General features: G+C 40.4%; 1 protein-coding gene across 3 annotated transcripts in view; it reads right to left on the bottom strand.

Annotated features, from left to right (window-relative positions):
- The window catches only part of atxn7l3 (ataxin 7 like 3), a 45,304-nt gene extending 29,007 nt beyond the window's left edge, over window positions 1-16,297 (bottom strand). Inside the window, exon 1 of one of the 3 annotated variants that reach the window (XM_062983777.1) lies at window positions 16,279-16,297. The gene's annotated coding sequence lies outside the window, so the exon portion shown is untranslated. Of the gene's footprint in view, window positions 1-4,562; window positions 4,736-7,286; window positions 7,559-16,278 lie in introns of those variants that run through there. The other 2 variants (XM_062983775.1, XM_062983776.1) reach the window with 2 other exon arrangements.
- Between the last annotated feature and the right edge of the window lie 317 nt (window positions 16,298-16,614).

The following is a 16,614-nucleotide window of genomic DNA, read 5'->3' as shown; positions in this document are numbered from 1 at the left end:
GAATCTAGATAAGTCCTAATACATTTTAGATGGCAACCGTGTTCAGATTTTTAGTCCAGTCAAACAACCACAGACAGTTGCTCAGCCGCTCCATCATGCTCTTGGGTGGGAATGTTATGTACAAAATATACACAGAAATAATGAATTTGAAATTGCCAGGCCTGGCAAACAAACAAGTATAGGTCAAAAGCTGCCTCCTTCAATTTTCATGACTACTGGTTTTAATAAAGAAAAAAAGATACCTTTTCAATTTATTCTCTCCTTGAAGTCAGGATTTTTTAAAAATAAACCAATGTACTAGCACCAGAGTCACTCAAAATTATGCACAAAATAATAATAAAACAAACTATGCACATTCTCTCTATCTCTCTCTTCTGCAGGTTTGGCTTTTTTTTTCTTTTAAGGGCACTGACTTCTAAAAATCTGCAATCTTCTCTCTGCAGAAAAAAAAACAGTCTGCCAATGCTGACTGCACTACTAAGGCATATCTACCTCCCTTCATAAGACCAAGTCTAGACAGGAGGGCAGACTTAAATTATTCCCCATGACAATTGTGGTCATGATTCCAAAACAGGATAGTGGACTACTATCATTCCAAATTTCTTTAAAAAAATATGATCTCCCTTAACTTTTAATGTTAAAGGGTGGTTTTTCATTTGGAGTAGGGACCAAGAACTGCAGTCCATACTGAAGCAAACTGAATTATGGAAAGTAATAAGTTGTTTTTAATACAACAATGGGAAGGAAAAAGCCAGCTTACAAAGAGTGAACTCAGCTTGTAAGACCCGCCAATGACTTGGGGCTCTCCCTAGCTCCCTATTGTTGGAAGGATTCCTCCAACACCAGACACAGACTTCATTAGCCTAACAAAAAGCAAACCCCAGACACCATGGGATCCCAAGATGCATCCAAGGCCTTCCCACAGCTAGCCATCTGGAATCAGACCAATACACTCACCCTATTCCTATGTCTAGACCCAGTTGCCAAAAATAAGGAGGGCGGGGAGGGAGGGGGAGCAGGGTGGTGATGGTCTCAATTGTAAACTGAACAGCTTCCTGGTTTGGGGAGCTCTTCCTCACGTCTGCAAGATCAGAGCAGGTAGATTAGCAGTTCATGCCTTAGCTATTTTTATGATTTCTCAGTCTATTTTCCCACATACAAATAATGTCCAAGGGGTTACAAATAGTAATAGATTTAATAGGCTTTATAAATTTGAACTGAGAATTCAGACAAGTTTTAACAGGTCGGAAAACACCTCAAATCTTGGCAGTGAAGCTGACTACTTTCCCCTATAGCTTTCCATGACCACCACTATTTCATCCTAATAAACCACAAAACTCTCCCCCTCAAAATGCCTCTCAGCCAACTCCCTTGCACCAATCCACCCCTTGAACTGCTCCCTGACTCACTATTACTCAATTCATCCCGCAAAGCTGTTGTTCCCCCCTCCAACTCACTTGCTTCTCTGCTCCACCAACATTCATCCCACTCGTAAACCTCTATGTTAACCAGAATTCCCCCACCATTTAGATCCCACTGTCAGAAAAGCAGTATTAATGTGTTCCTTAAATGCTTTCTTCCTAAGCCACAAAAACAATTCCTCGGATGCCGAATCCTACTGATGCTTAAACAAAGTTGGGTTTTATTAGGAGACTGCCTTTCTTTAGAACATATAGATACACTTTCTTCTTTTTTATCGTGTGAGAAGCAACTTGAAAACAAATTGCAAGTCACTTCTGGTGTGAGAGAATTGGCTGTTTACAGAGACATTGCCCAGGGGACGCCCAGATGTATTACCATCCTGCTGGGAGGCCTCTCTCATGTCCCCACAAGCTAGAGCTGACAGACAGGAGCTCACCCTGTCTCATGGATTCGAACTGGCAACCTTTAGTTCAGCAACCCAACCTTCAGGTCAGCAGTTCAGCTGGCACAAGGGTTTAACCCATTGCGCCACTGCGGTTCCTCTTTCTTCTGTGAGGCACAGTTTCAGCTCCAAATTCTTTCTAATGAAAGGAACACATCTTTATCTAAATAACAGTCATGCTCACCCTAGTTCCTCTTTGTATATAAGGTCTGCTCAACAGTAAAGAAAATACACTCTAGGGCTGCTCAGAGGCACTCTTGTCTTCACTTCCCACATTCTAGTGCCATTAAGACATTCTAGGGCTGAACTTTGTTAAAATTTTCTCTGGTGGGAGAAAAAGACACTCTCCTGGAGGAAAAGAAAACCTACCCATATATACTCGAGTATAAGCCGACCCGAATATAAGCCGAGGCACCTAATTTTACCTTAAAAACTGGGAAAACCTTGACTCCAGTATAAGCCGAGGGTGGTAAATTTCAGAAATAAAAATAGATACCAATAAAATTACATTAATTGAGGCATCAGTAAGTTAAATGTTTTTGAATATTTACATAAAGCTCAAATTTAAGATAAGACTGTCCAACTCTGATCAAATCATTATTCTCATCTTCTTCAATGTAAATGTGCTTATGTATCCTTTTAATAATAATAGAGTAAAATAATAAATGCAATAATAATAATAATAATAATAGAGTAAAATAATAAATGCAATAATAATAATAATAATAATAATAATAATAATAATAATAATAGAGTAAAATAAACGTAATAGTAGCAACAATAATAGAGAAAAATAATAAATGTACCATTTATTCTCGAGAATAAGCTGACCCAAATATAAGCCAATCAGGACCCTCACCCAAGTATAAGCCGAGGGGGGCTTTTTCAGTCTTAAAAAAAGGGCTGAAAAGCTAGGCTTATACTCAAGTATATACAGTAATTTAAAACAAAGAGATTTACCCAATTTTGCTGCTTCTGAAAATAGAGTGCAGTGGTACTTAACTGTGAATCAGTTGTTTCACACTAGACAATTTTTTTCTGAGATCAGAATATAACTTGCTGGCTAGAGAAATTATCATCCAATATTTATGAAGGAGTTTGGCTGCATCATATAATGAACTTAAGTCTCCCTCGTTTAAAATGACTCAAACACACGAAACAACAATAAACCCTCCCTGCCTTTTCTGCTCACTTACCAGGAACTTGTTTCCTCCACTGCTACCATAACAAGCTATCCTTACACTTTTTAAGATATCTCTAGATCCCCAACTGAGCACTCACTTACCATTGCCAAAAGAATCAATTTGCAGCCCAGTCCCCTTGATTCACTTACAGTCTTTGAACAAAGACTTATTAAAGACTGCTTACTCACCACCTTTGTCTTCTATTTCTGGCTTCACTTCCAGTCTTCCTTGATTCCTTTATTTTCTAATCTTTCCCTTCCTTTTCACCAGCCCCACCCTTTCTCTGACCACCACCCCACCTATTTCTGCTCTCTGCAATTTATATGGAAAAGGGAAACTGGCCCTCCAGATTGTCTTGCCTACAAATCCCATTCTCACCATCCAACAGGCAAATGGTAATGGATTATGGGAGGTTTAGTCCAACAGTCTAAGGTTCTAGTGAGCCACCATTTCCCAATCTCTGCTTCAAAGAAAGTCAGCCCAGTAAGCAACTTACCAGACACATCCTATATAGCTAATCTCTTCATCAGGAAAGCACAAATCAACTCTATTATTTGTTATCGAAGGCTTTCATGACCGGAATCACTGGGTTTCTTTGAGTTTTCTGCCCTATATGGCCATGGTCCAGAAGCATTCTCTCCTGGCATTTTGCCCGCATCTTCAGAGGTTGTGAGGTCTGCTGGAAGCTAGGTAAGTGGGGTTTATACAAGGGACCACCAAACGCAGCATCCAAACACAAATCAAGGAACATGAAAGGCATTGCAGACTAATTCAACTAGAGAAGTCAGCCAGAGAAGTTTTCGATCTCATCTGAACAAGGATGTCCAATGCCTTGAAAAAGAGCCATCCTTGTCAGCCATACCAGAGCACCTGATGAACCAACCTGGATACAACTTATTATTTGAGAACACAGAAATGCTGGACTCTAACAACCAGCATGTCAGACTACACAGAGAAGCAATTGAAATCCACAAGCATGTGGACAATTTCAACAGAAAGGAGGAAACCATGAAAATGAACAAAATGTTTCCTAAGGCAGGAAGCAGCCAACCTTTGAAGCTGCAAGACTATTCAATGCTAATCAAGCTGGCCAATTGCAACATTCACACTTGCCTCAGGCAGACAAGAGTTCTTTCTCCCACCCTGGACATTCCACAAATATATAAACCCCACTTGCCTAGTTTCACACAGACCTCGCAATCTCTGAGGATGCCTGCCATAGATGTGCGCGAAACATCAAGAGAGAATGCTTCTGGAACATGGCCATACAGCCCAGAAAACTCACAGCAACCCATCTCTATTGTCCTTCCCTGCTTGTTTATTTAGATGTAAGTTCTTCAAGCCCAGCATCTGTTTTGCAACAGAAGCCTATGATTAATTCTTTTTAAGCTTCACATTTACCTTTCCTCTAAAGGGTTCGAAGTGGAAGGTATGGTTCCTCCTCCTTCTGAACCTCCCATTTTATTGTCACAACAACTACCTTGTGAGGTTGTTCAAGCTCAAAAGGGCAATACCTTCCATAGCTTCAGGGAGACTTGAGCCTAAATCCTCCCAAGAGACAGTCCTCTAACACTTCATCCACTACATCAGGGGTTCTCAAGCTTTGGTTCTCCACCAGGTGTTTTGGATTTCAGCTTCCAAATTGGCCAAGCTAGCTGGGGCTTCTGGGAGTTGCAGTCCCAAACACCTGGAGGACAAAAGGTGGAGAAACACAGCACTACACCAATACCGACTTTCCAAGCAGATACCCTGGAAGCAGAGTTGGGAGCTGTGAAACAAGTAAGGAACCTTCCCAAGCTCTGCCACGAAGGCTATAAGCAGGGAAACAATCCTGTCTCCCACTGCAACTGATATTCGAACCAATGAAGTTTGATCAAAACCACAATCAGTTATAAGTTATTTTTCTTGCAACCATTTATTGGGGAGGATGGTGATGCCATTAACCCCACCCATGAAGCTTCAGGACGTAATGGGATTGACCCCAAGTTTCCTTAACCTGACAGTGAAAGTTCTATCCAAGGAACTTATTCAAGGGTGCATCGACATTGTACAATGAATCCAGTTTAACTGCCACGGCTCCATTACCATGGAATCCTGATGGTTGCAGTGTTACAAGGTCTTTACCCTTCTATGCCAAAGAATGCTGGTGCCATACCAAACTATGCATGCCACAATCCCAAACTACATGTCAAACTACATTAATCCAACAGAAGAGCTTTCCAAACGGTGTGTCGTGACATGTTCATGTGTTGGCTGCGGCGTGTAGGTGTGTCACGCAAACATCATGAGAAACCTCTTGAGTCTATGTGAAATAAGCAGTAAATCATACATATTTTCAAAAATACTAATGAAATTTTTCATGAGAGATGCTGTGTTCTGTACATTCCATAATTACAATGTTTATATGTGTCTGTATTTCTTATAAGGGGCTGGTTTACCCTTTGGTTTGCTAGTATAACTGAATTACTGTGTTGCAAAACGATGCATGTCTGTGCCACCAACATGAAATGTTTGGAATGCTCTGTTCTACAGTGTAGATGCACCCTATGAATGTCCCCATTCCAGTTCAGAGTATCTGAAAGAGAGAAATGCCTATTAAATGGGACATGCCTGGACCCTAACTGCTTTCCCCCATACAGTGCCCCTGGGTGCATTTACATTGTGAAATTAATGTTGTTTGATGCTGCTTTTAGTTGTCACAGAGCAATGCATCAGAATCCTGGAATTTGTAGTTTGGTGAGGAGGCAGGAATATCTGGCCTTACCTGAACTGCTATGGACTCAATGTTATGGAATTGTGGGAGTTATAAAGTTTGGTGAGGCAAGAGAAGGCGAGAAAGTAAGACTACAACTCCCATCATCCTACTGCACAAAGCTGTGGCAGTTCCAAGTGGGGCCAAACTGCATCAATTCTATAGAATGACCAGTGTTGCTGTTGTTTTATTATTGTTCTGTTTATTTATACCCTGTTTTTTCTCTCCACAAGGAGACTCAATGCGGCGTACGTTAAAAACGTTTCAATACAGTTTAAAATCTACAAATATGCACACATTAAGACAGAATTAACAGAGGGCCCTTCCACACAGCCATATAACTCAGAATGTCAATGCTGATAATCCACAATAGCTGCTTTGAATTGGACTATCTGAGTCCACACTGCCATATAATCCAGTTCAATGTGGATTTTATACAGCTGTGTGAAAAGGGCCTGAGTTCCCTCCCAGAATTGCGCTGTCGCAGTAAAAGTGGGACCAAAGCGCATTAATCCCGATGTGTGGATGCACCCCTTGACCATGGAGATGGGAGCTGTAGTTTGGAGTGGCACTGACTACAACTCCCACCACTGTATTTCAGTTTGAAGTGGGACCGAGCTGCATTAATTCTACAGTGCGGGTGCATTCCTTGAACATGAATATGGGAGCTGTAGTTTGGACTGGCACCGATGCTCTTGGGCAGAGAAAGCCCAAGACCTGGTACAAAATACAACTCCCATCATTGTGTTTCATTTTTAAGTGTGGCTGAGCTGTGTTGATTTTACAGTGCGGGCGTATCCCTTGAGCATGGAGGTGGGAGCTGTAGTTTGGACTGGCACCGACACTCTTGGGCAAAGAAAGCCCAAGACCTGGTACAAAATAAAACTGAAGTCTGAGGTGGGACCGAACTGAATTAATTCTACAATGTAGACACATCCCTTGAACATTAAGATAGGAGCTGTAGTTTGGCGAGGCACTCTTGGGAAGAATGAAGCTAGAAAGACCTGGTAAATAAAACTACAGATCCCATGAGCATGGAGCCATGGCAGTTTAAAGTGGGACCAAACTGCACTGATTCTACAGAAGGGCCAGGGTTAACTGAGGTCTCTCCCAGCATGGCTCAGCCTTGAAGGTGTGGCAGCTGAAGTGGGACCAAACTGCATTAATTCTACAGTGTAGAACAGGTATAGGCAAACTCTGGCCCTCCAGGTGTTTTGGACTCCAACTCCCACAATTCCTAACAGCCTACCGGCTGTTAGGAATTGTGGGAGTTGGAGTCCAAAACACCTGGAGGGCCGGAGTTTGCCCATGCCTGGTGTAGAAGGAGCAGGGTGAAGTGAGGTGCCTTCCAGCTAAACAGAAGCAAGGCTCCTTCCCCTCTGTATTCCCCTCCTCCTCCTCCTCCTCCTCTTCCTCCTCCATCCCTTTTGTTTCCCCTCAACGCAGAGCCCGGATTCCCGCTCCTCCTCCTCCTCTGGGGACTTACCCCCCACTCTCTCCGGCAGGCGAAGGGCCCCCATGCCCGGCCCCCAGGCGGCTTGCTGGGCCCCCGGCGACGCAGCCATGCCCCCTCCCCGCCGGGCCCGGGCAAGAAGGGAGGCAGGCAGTCCGGCCTAGCGCCTCCGCCGCCTTCCCTCCAGCTCCGGCATCGGCGGCAGCAGCAGCAGCAGCGATAGGGAAAGGGAAAGGGGAGGGGGCCACCTTTTGCAATCGGCGCGCAACCGAGCTTGCTAGGCTCCGGCAAGGAGGCGGGGCCTGGCGGGGAAGGCCGAGGAGGAGGAGGAGGAAGCCGACGCCTAATAGCAGCGCGAAGGGGACGAAGCCGGCCAATCGCCGCCAACCTTTTTCCCCCTCCTGTCATTCAAGGTTGTATGCGAGGAAGAGCTCTCTCTTCTGGTCCTCCTCATTACATGGGCGCATCAGTGTTGCCCAAACTCTCGCCTTCCAGGGTGTTTTCTTTTTTTGCCTTCATCTCCCAGAATCCCTCACCATTGTCCCAAGCAGCTGAGGCTTCTGGGAATTGGAGTCCAAAAACACCTGGAGGCAGAAAATCCCACAATATCTGCTTTGAACTGGGCTATATGGCAGTGTGGACTCAGATAACCCAGGGCCCGTCTACACAACCCTATATCCCAGGTTATCAAGGCAGAAAATCCCACAAAATCTGCTTTGAACTGGAATATATGGCAGTGTGGACTCAGATAACCCAGGGCCCTTCCACACAACCCTATATCCCAGAAGATCAAGGCAGGAAATCCCACAATATCTGCTTTGAACTGGGATATATAATAATATTGATGATAATATTATAATGTAATACAATATTATACTAATAATAACATAATATAATAATATTTATTATTATCTATATATATAAAAGAGTGATGGCATCACGGCGACCCACAAAACAACAAAACTACAGGCCCCCCAACCTCTAAATTTGACAGCACAACCCATCATCCACGGCTCTAGGTTGATACAACAAAAATAAAAGAAAAATAAAGTCCTAATTAGAGAGAGAGGAATAATTGCTTTTATCCAATTGCTGCCAGTTAGAAGGCTAAGCTCCTCCAACTTGGTCTCCTAGCAACCCAATAAAAATAATAAAAAACACTAAAAATTAATACAATAAAATACTATAACAGAAAATAACTAAAAATAATACAAGAAAATAATAAAAATATAATAAAAAGATAACTTACAATAAAATTTATTAAAAAATACAAATAACGTCAAATAAAAATTACACAATTTTTAACCAATACCACCACCACTTTGCCACAGCAACGCGTGGCCGGGCACAGCTAGTACATTATATATTAAATGTAATATTACTAATAATATTACCATATAATGATATAGTATAATATAGTAATTTAATGCTTATATTGTGCTATACTAATATAATATATTGTAGGTACATTTGATTTGTAAGCCGCTCTGAGTCCCCTCCGGGGTGAGAAGAGCGGGATATAAATGTAGTAAATAATAAATAAATAAATAAATAAATAAATAAATATATGGCAGTGTGGACTCAGATAACCCAGTTCAAAGCAGATATTGTGGGATCTTCTACCTTGATATTCTTGGATATAGGGATGTGTGAAAGGGCCCCCAGAATATCAAGGCAGGAAATCCCATAATATCTGCTTTGAACTGGATTATCTGAGTCCACACTGCTATATATTCCAGTTCAAAGCAAATAATGTCAGATTTTATTTAGCTGTGTGGAGGGGCCCAAGGTTAACTCTAGCTCTCTGCATATGCTTGACTTGCATCTACATTGTGGGTTTCTAATACAGTTTGAAACCGCTTTAACTGCCATGGTTTTAGGATATAGATTCACAGGAGTTGTAGTTTTCCCAAGTCTTTAGCCTTCTCCATTTTATGGGATTTTCTGTCTTTTTTTTGTGGGTGGGGGATAAACATTTTATTGTAGTTATGGTACATAACAGAACAACAAATCATAGATATAGTCAGGTAACAATAATTTTGATGCATGCATGCATATCTACGTTAGTCAATCAGTTAATTCTGACATTGAGTGCATATTATTAACAGTAACTTAACTTAAAGCCTATAGTCTTGCTATTTCTATGTTATCCACTATTTTCAGTCTAAGCTTTCTATTCACTAATTTTTTTTAAAAATATAAGAGTTCATCATAATATTCAAACAACAACACACAACATATTACACATGACAGACCATACACCAGGGGTCCTCAAACTTTTTAATCCGAGGGCGGGTCCACAATCCTTCAGACTGTTGAGGGGCCGAATTATCATTTGAAAAATAAAACTAACAAATTCCTATGCACACTGCACATGTCTTATTTGTAGTGCAAAACAACAACAACAATGAAAGAACAATACAATATTTGAATATAAGAACAATTTTAACCAACATAAATCTATCAGGATTTCAATGGAAAGTGTGGACCTGCTTCTGGCCAATGAGATAGTCAAGTTAATTAGGGTTGTTGTTGTTGTTGTTGTTGTTGTTGTTGTTGTGTGCCTTCAAGTCATTTCAGACTTTGGGCGAGCCTGAGTCTAAAATTATTTATTTATTTATTTACTACATTTATATCCCACCCTTGTCACCCCAAAGGGGACTCAGAGCAGCTGTATGTACAAACAATATATTATATTATTAGTATAGCACAATATTAGCATTATATATTACTATATATTGAACTATACCACTGTACTGTAATATTATATGTAATATATACAATATAATTTAATATTATTATATGGTATTATTATTAGTATTATATTGTATAACATAATATTTTATCAATATTATATGTATATATAATATATTATTAAAACTGATATAAAATATTATATTATAAAACGGAGGGCGGGGGCCAGGTAAATGACCTTGGAGGGCCGCATCCGGCCCCCGGGCCTTAGTTTGGGGACCCTTGCCATACACGAACCCCAAACCCCTATTTTACACAAAATAAAACCTCTTCCCCACACCCGTGCACCCTTCACCATGACTTCTGACGCTGAAGCACTATGAAGCCTTTAAGCCAATGTATGTATCCTTGTTCATAGTAATCCTAAATTCCTAATGGAGCTCCTCTGTGTTACTGACTCTCTGTTCAGATATGCCATGGCCAAATTCAATTTTTCTAAAAAGTCCTCATTACTTTGGTTCCTCCTATTATTGGTTAGTTTAGCCATTAGCATACATTCCTGCATTCTTTCCCTCCAATCCTTTTTAGTTAAACTTTTTCCCCCTTTCCAGTCTTTGGCTATGGTCAATCTTGCTGCGGCAAAGCTATATTGGTACAGTAGAGTCTCACATATCCAAGCCTCGCTTATCCAAGCTTCTGGAGTATCCAACACATTTTTGTAGTCAATGTTTTCAATATATCATGATACTTTGGTGCTAAATTCGTAAATACAGTAATTACAACATAACATTACTGCGTATTGAGCTACTTTTTCTGTCAAATTTGTTGTATAACATGATATTTTGGTGCTTAATTTGTAAAATCATAACCTAATTTGATGTTTAATAGGCTTTTCCTTAATCCCTCCTTATTATCCAAGATATTCGCTTATCCAAGCTTCTGCCGGCCCGTTTAGCTTGGATAAGTGAGACTCTACTGTATATTTCTTGATACTTTTGATTATTGTTTTCTCTATGTAAACCTAATAGGCACAATCCTGGGCCTTTAAAAATCTTATTATGTAGCATTTTATTTATCTCCTTAGTTACCTTGTCCCAAAATGCATGTATCGTCACACAGATCTACCACATATGGAAGAATTTCCCTTTCAGGATTTTCTGCCTTGATATTCTGGGCTATAGAGCAGTTCAGCCGGCACAAGGGTTCAAAGCAAATAATCTGGATTTTATATGGCAGTGTAGAAGGGGCTTATGACTTTCCTCGATCTGTTGATTCAGCCTAGAATTGCATTGGCATTTTTAACTGCCGCATCACAGTTGACTCGTATTCAGTTTGTGGTCTACTAAGCCCCCTTCTACACTACCCTATATTCCAATTTTGGATCCCTGATTATCTGCCTATCCAAGATTATATGGAAATGGAGACTCATATAATCCAGTTCAAAGCAGATCATCTGGGTTCGAATCCTGAGATATAGGGCAGTGTAGATCTAGCCTAAGACTCCTAGTTCCCTTTCACATGTATTGTTTCAAGACAGGGGTCACCTGTCCTATCATATTTTAATGCAGTGTATATGTGTATGAGACAGAAACAGAAAGGGGAATGTTTTGCATAGCATGTTCATTTGAGATTTGGACCACGAGTCTTGAGACCAGGATTCAAATTCCTGCTCAGACCTGGAAACTCACTGGTGACCATGGGCAAGTCATATACTCGTAGCCTCAGAAAATCCTATGAAGTCCTCCTTAGAGCGTTTATACATCAGATAGGGGAAGGCACAGGAGGACAAGGGTTTTTAACAATGCTTGGTTTTGAAGGAGGTGAGAGGACATGACAACATTTCTGCTGTGCCCTCTAGAGGTTACAAGGAGAATTTGTAAATTAACAAATAAAATGTTTTGTCTATTTACAGTAGAGTCTCACTTATCCAACATAAACGGTCTGGCAGAACGCTGGATAAACTAAAATGTTGGATAAAAAGGAGGGATTAAGGCAAAGCCTATTAAACATCAAATTACATTATGATTTTACAAATTAAGCACCAAAATACAACAAATCGACAAAAAAAGCCGTTCAATACACGATAACGTTATGTAGTAATTACTGTATTTAGCACCAAAACATCACAATATATTGAAAACATTGACTACAAAAAACATTGGCTACTAACAAATTGACTTCAAATAAAGATAGAATTGCATAAAATGAACTTACAGTAACAACATTGTCGGAAATTAAATTTGTAAAAAGTTCAGTCCAGAACGATGGATAAGCGAATGTTGGATAAGCGAGACTCTACTGTATCTGTTTTATACGTCATAACTGGTCTGTAAAGCACACTTTACTCACTCCAGATACAGACAGATAGATGGAGAGAGAGACACCCCTTATATACTTCCATATAATGCATTTTCAAACAGCATTATATGGCAATTTAGTGGCATATTCCCTGCATATTCCCTCTCCCTGTGCATTGCGCTCTGGTAGAGAGGTGACCCTTTTCTGGACTCCAAAACATTGCCAAACTCATTATATTGCAGTGTAGATGGAGCCAGGGAGTGACACACACATTCCTATCAGTGTACACCCAGTATATTTGTCAAGAACCTAAGCAAAAATGAATTTGGAAGAAACACGATGCTATAGTATGCTGTAGGGTAATGCTCTTTAAACTATGTGAAGGGTTGATAGGGCTTTCCCCCAAATTTCTGGCACCATATTTGCACCCACTGGTTACAAATATTTCTTACTTTCCTAGGAACTGGTCCACCACTTTCAGCAGGGGAGAATTTACCAATAAGATTTGGTGCAATTTTATGCTTATATTGTAGTGCATACACAATCTTCACTCCTCTGTGAAGCAATACATAAAAAATGACTTGTGCAAATACATAGCTTTGGTCCAGAGACAATGTCAAGGCATTTCACTGTGGCTATATAATGTATAGCGACCAACTCTTTATTTTAGTGTATTTTTAAAAAGCCATTTCTTCATTAATATTTGTATGATGGTTTGCACCCTGGCAGTATCCTGTAGGAAAATTAAATATTTGGGTAGATTCAAGGACTGCAACCAGAATTATTGTTGGATTTTGTTCCTATTGAAATGGGTAATTACTGACATCCCAGTGAAATCTATGGGACCTACATCATTATTAATGATATGGTTTTATATCAGTGGGCCAAGGTACAAGTAATTTAATCCTATCTCACAGTGATGGTTTCCTGGTTGTGAAAGTTTGCTATTACATTACATTAGTTTCTTTCACTTCCAAAATGGAAATCATAAGAAAAATGAAGGCAATTGAAAGAACAAAAATAATTGCAGTATGTATTTTGGAAGAAGCTATCAGGTGGTCCCTAGAAGACTCAGAATAGTTTTGTTTCCTTACTGAAGGCTTGCATGATCCGGTTGCTTCATTTCAGATGTGCATAACATTACTTGTTTGCTGATAGAAGTTTAACTTTTCAGTTTTTTTATGGAATAGGATCCCATCCATATTACCAACACTGCTGTTAAAGGGCTGGGCTTTAGCACAAGTTAACCACCAGCTGCAATCCAACTTGTCAGTCGAAAGGTTGGCAGTTCGAAGCCTGGGTTGGAGGTGAGGACCTGACCTTTAACCTAGCTCACTGCCCACCTAGCAGATCAAAAACAGCTGTAAGTAAATAAATAGGTATTGCTTAAGCGGGGAGATATTTTAATGGCACCATAAAGAAAATATCAGAAAAATGCTGGTGATAAAAAGGAGGATGTCTGTGAACAGGGCTCTTCGGCATGGAGGATGGAGCGACAGCACCCCCTGGTGACCAGAATCGAGCACAACCTCCAGGATGCCGAAGATGAGAAATGCCTATATTTTGGCATTTATACACAGACCACATGAATAAAATGCAAGACATGTGGCCTGAATCGGGCCCTATCTGTCCTGTTGTCTGTCTGGTCTGTGTATAACAGCATTGAAGGTTTGCCGTATATGTGTTCTGTGGCCTGAATCGGGCCCTATCTGTCCTGTTGTCTGTCTGGTCTTTGTATAACAGCATTGAAGGTTTGCCGTATATGTGTTCTGTGTTTTGCCCTGAGTCCCCTTTGGGGTGAGAAGGGTGGAATATAAATACTTTAAATAAAGTATAAATAAAATAAAGAAGCAAAGCCCAGGAGGATATTTAATCTGTTAAGTGAAATATACCTGTATGTGTGTCATGTCAAATAGGTGACATGACACACATACAAGTATATTTCAGTTAGTAAATTTACAGCAATCCCATTAATGTCAGTTTTTTAAAAGACAAGGAATATTCTAAGGTTATTTTGTCATTTTTTTTCTTCTGAAATATAGCCTGCAACAAGACTTTTAAAACTTTTCCCACTTGCAATCCCTTTCCATCCCAGAAATTTTTACACGACCCCCAGGGATATGAGTATGTAAAATAGGTATGAAGTTAAACATTTACTGATAATAAATAAGCATTTGCAAGACTTGCTAAACAGATTGATTTTCCCTTTTCATAAAAGTGGCGAAGTGTGTTAAAGCACTGAGCTGCTGAACTTGCAGACCGAAAGGTCGCAGGTTCAAATCCCGGGAGCGGAGTGAGCATCCGCTGTTAGCTCCAGCTCCTACCAACCTAGCAGTTCGAAAACATGCCAATGTGAGTAGATCAATAGGTACCGCTCCGGCTGGAAGGTAACGGCGCTCCATGCAGTCATGCCAGTGGCCACATGACCTTGGAGGTGTCTACGGACAATGCCGGCTCTTCGGCTTAGAAATGGAGATGAGCACCAACCCCCAGAGTCAGACATGACTAGACTTAACGTCAGGGGAAACCTTTACCTATAGCCGAAGCATTTTCTGCAGACTCCATTGTAAACAATGATTGTTATCAACAGGTTCATGTAATATCACAATTGGCCACTAGATGGCATTCAGAAACGTTTTATTATTGCCAAATTTTTGACAATCCCAACATTAAGCTAAAGGGAAACCAATTTGGGGCGAGGACCCACAGTTTAAGAAGCAGTGGCCTACAACACCGAATACACTTTGGCAGTCTCCCTCTATGTACTAACTGTTTAAATGCAAAAATGTTTTACACAATAATGGCGCCTCACAGTGGCGGTGGGAAAAATAGTCCAACTAATTTGGGGAAGCTGAAACTTTTTCCCTCTTATGGTAACAATCCTATCCTGCTGTGATGTAGATCAATATTCTCATGTCTTTCCCCATCTCTCCTTATATTTTCTGCTGCATTCCTGGTTTTCTCTCTGATCTCCTTAGTATGTAGACCACATGAATAAAATGCAAGACATGTGGCCTGAATCGGGCCCTCCACATCATTATATGTGGCCCTTAAGGTTTTCAATGCCAGGACAACATAATTACATTTATACAGTCTTGCAATTACAAACAGCCCTTTGAAGGCAAGTATAAGGCTGATGTGGCCCTTGGTGAAAATGTTTTTAACACCAATTTGTAGTCTTAATCAAGGTTACTTTAGTTCTCTAATTAAAGTGTACCTTTGCCCCTTAAATGCTTATCTCACACCCTTGTTGCTGCTAAACTTAGGTCCCATCTATATTGCCATATAATGCAATTTGAAACCATATTATATGGTCAGCGTAGACTCATATATAATGCGATTTAACTGCATTGACCTCCATTATATGAGTCTATGGCCCCTTCTACACTGCTATATAATCCAGATTATCAAAGCAGATAATCCACACTATCTGCTTTGAACTGGATTATATGAGTCTACACTGCCATATAATCCAGTCCAAAGCAGACAATCTGGATTCTGTATGGCAGTGTAGAAGGGGCCTACGCTGACCATATTATGCTGTTTCGATTTGTATCGTATGGTAGTGTAGATAGGGCCTCACTACTAACACTAACCCAGATTGACCTTATTTAACTTCTAAGAACAGGTGGGATCTGGTACTTTTGGATATGTAAGACTTCTTATTTAAATCCCTAACATCAAGTTGGGACTGATAAATTATCAGTGGAATTAAAACATCATACAATCCTAGGCAGATATATTTGATCAGAAGTAAGCCTCATTTGCTTTAGTTGGTCTTATTTCCGTATAAAGGAAATCTAGATCTGAATTTGACTATTCCTATACGGACCCTTGGAAATAAAATTTTAGTGCGTTCCTTTAATGCACAATGGAAACAAAGCTGACAAATTCAAGAAGGAACCAAACAAAACCTCTACACAGCACGAACTTTCAGTACCACGCTCACAAAGTTATATCCAACTCCCACATTTAGGTTAGAATTATCTACCTGTTGTGTCCAACTACCATATTTCACTATTAGGATACATACCTTTTCTAGTCTCTGGGTTTCCCAGTTCTAGTGTGATCTGAAAACCAGTGTCTATTTCCAGTTTGGGCTTCCTCCGTCACAGGGGTGTAGTGATGCTGATGCTCTGAAACGGAGAAGGTGGTTTTGCTCGGCAACAGTTGCCAAGCAACGCAAGTTTGGAATGATGCTTCTTCAAACAGAACTTAACAGAGCATCACTGAGCGTCCAATGGGTTTGATTTATTTTCTTTCAAATTTGAATACTGGCATCGTACAAGTTACAGTTATTCCTTGTGGCACAAACCTCCAGGATTTTAAATACGATCTTTTGAAGTAGATATATCTCTAGATGTGGCAT

This window comes from Anolis carolinensis, chromosome 6, assembly GCF_035594765.1.
Source record: "Anolis carolinensis isolate JA03-04 chromosome 6, rAnoCar3.1.pri, whole genome shotgun sequence".
NCBI lineage: Eukaryota > Metazoa > Chordata > Lepidosauria > Squamata > Dactyloidae > Anolis > Anolis carolinensis.
The sequence above is the reverse complement of the archived record's forward strand: the minus strand, read 5'-3'. Positions and strand labels throughout refer to the sequence as shown.